The sequence below is a fragment of the Pundamilia nyererei genome, unplaced genomic scaffold (genome assembly GCF_000239375.1).
Source record: "Pundamilia nyererei isolate P.nyererei 1_Seehausen unplaced genomic scaffold, PunNye1.0 scaffold00302, whole genome shotgun sequence".
Taxonomy (NCBI): Eukaryota; Metazoa; Chordata; class Actinopteri; order Cichliformes; family Cichlidae; genus Pundamilia; species Pundamilia nyererei.
Window position 1 is genome coordinate 431,709 of NW_005187703.1, and position 2,446 is coordinate 434,154.

At 45.2% G+C, this 2,446-nt stretch overlaps 2 protein-coding genes across 2 annotated transcripts in view; both read right to left on the reverse strand.

Annotated features, from left to right (window-relative positions):
• fbxl16 (F-box and leucine-rich repeat protein 16) overlaps nt 1–1,600 on the reverse strand; it is a 21,184-nt gene extending 19,584 nt beyond the window's left edge. Inside the window, exon 1 of the mRNA XM_005751176.2 lies at nt 1,057–1,600. The gene's annotated coding sequence lies outside the window, so the exon portion shown is untranslated. The remainder of the gene's footprint in view (nt 1–1,056) is intronic.
• The window catches only part of LOC102196230 (endonuclease domain-containing 1 protein-like), a 39,571-nt gene that overhangs the window by 8,750 nt on the left and 28,375 nt on the right, over nt 1–2,446 (reverse strand). The window lies entirely within an intron of this gene.

Consider the following 2,446-nt stretch of genomic DNA (forward strand, 5'->3'; position numbering starts at 1 on the left):
GTATATCTTTGGCCCTGTGTTCCTTTATGGGGAAAGAAAACCAAATAATTACCATTTTTAAGCGCTGTCTAAAGTGTGTGCTGAGCATTCACTGTAGAAAAAGAACAACTCAAAGACCAATATAGCCAAAACATTTCTATCAATGATGAGCGTAACTTAACAAAACTACTGTTTTGTGTTGCTATGTGTGAATGAAGTCATGTGACACATCAGGAGTGACCCCTGCCTGAACAGCAGAATCCCTCCCAGTGAAGCCTGCAATGGTTTAGTTGTTGTCAGATTAAAGGAAAGGAGCGCCAGCCTGAAACGGGCTGTATATCACTACGTGTAATATATCACTATTTGCCATCTCGAAACAACCTGTTTTCTGGTGAACCCTCATGATACCACTGATGGTTTTATTCGATAGCATACACAAGTGAAAAACTTGCATGGGTGTGGATTTGAAAGGATGTGGCCCTTTACCAAGAATGACCTAACAACCATCCTGAACTGCATTATTAAAAGAGGTCCCACACATTTAAATTCGAAGCGAGCTCTTGGTAGCAGGCTTTCCTAACATACTGCTTTTTCTCAATTTGACCTACTTAAGGAGCCTTTAAAATATGAAGCGCAGAAACGCGTAGCGGGCCCAGAGAATGAAGAAGAGCTGACGGAGCATCATGGGTGGAACCGGGAACAACAGCAACACAAAGGAAACATTGCAGTCCAAATGGATTCCTAAAGCCTGTTTCACTGTTAAACAAACAAGAACGAAAGAGCGTGCGTCATTGACAGACGTTGACGTCATTGTGTTTGTTAACAATACGCAGCTCGATGCGGTTGATCAGCTCCGGCTCCTGAAGGCCTCACCGTGCACACAAAGAACTAAAACATCCACCGCCATTCACCCACATCACCCTCTTCCTGCAGTCTCCTCTTTCTCGCTGTGCGCGGAGGAGCTGCGGCGTGGATGCTGCTGCCATAAAGTAACGCCATCCATCCATCCCCGCCACACACACCTACACCCTGCGATCACGGACACATTTCCCTCGGCCGGCCCTTTCCGCAGTTTACCTTGTAGATGAAAAATCACTCGGGCATTAATCCATGATCAGCACGTCGCTGTCGCTGCCTCGATCACGGTTCTTCCACCGGTGCGGCGCAGAATGGGCGAAATAAATAATTATTACGAGCTGGTCCTGCGTCCAATCGCCGAGCTAAAGATGCGCCATAGACAGAAAACCACATTCGGCTCCTCTGCAAAGTCGTTCGCATCCAAGCACAAGAGCTTGTCTATTGTGTTTTCGATCGCCGAGTCCTACAGTGGCCCTTTCTGTCTCGTAATTTCTCCTCCACACACACATGCACACACGCAGAGCGGAGAGGCTCAGTCTCATTTAAAGAGATAGGCGAGGGCAGCTGGAGCAGCGGCGTGCACAGAGCCACCGTGTCTGCTTCTTATGTAACCCGAGGAGCAGCAGCTTCTGCATGCTGCACACCCCGAAAACCAAACACCAACAGCTGCTTTACCTGTGCCCGTGTGTGTATGTGACTGCTACCTGAAGCAACAGCGCACGTCATTCTCCACTCGTGACAGACAGCAAACTTCACTGAACCCCCATTACTGTGGAGGACACACAAAACTGTGTGTAGGCCGCTCATATGATGCAGAAGTTGGAGCAACATTAAACAATTTGCTCATGAATAAAGAAGCGAGTTATTTAACTCTTCACCAACTGGGTGACTCCGCATGCTCCGACTATTACAGCATTTGTAAACATGCTCTGTGAAAAACTGGTGTTTGACCTTAAGAAAGAGTTCAGGCTGCCACAGTTATCCAGATGTAAGGTCAGCAGCATATGCAGATTCTCGTTTTGCAGTCTTCTGGTCACCGATTTTGGGAAATGCACTGATCCTTGGAAGTTTTTACTTTATGCACTGAGGGATGTACTAAAACGATTATCTTCAAAGACAGCACGGACAGGGGGTGAAGAAGAAAAACAGAAGAGGGATGCTAAAAAGTGGCAGACATATGCAGTCCTACTTTTAAACTTGATTCTTTTAAAACTCTTCGTTACTATAGCAACACAGTCTTAGTTCAAAGGAAAACTACTTGAAAAGTAAGCCAACAGAGCGGGGACAATACACCTTCATTGGAAGTTATAATAAAATGTAGCAAGAAAGGTGCACAGCTTATCTGACCAATGGGCAAACTCCTGCCCATTGCATCGATCGTTTTGTCATTTCTATGATATTATGATTTATTCCTTAATATTCCAGCACACTTGCTGCACATAGCAGGCGGCAAAACTGACTTCTTTCCAGTTCACAGAGCCCTTACATTCGATATCTTAATTTCAGTGATATTTATCTAGCTGTGCTAGAAAGTATCATCACATCTGACTCTTAATATATGGTGCAAATACATTTGCTGATTATAAAACCTGAGGTTTGTCACAAACAG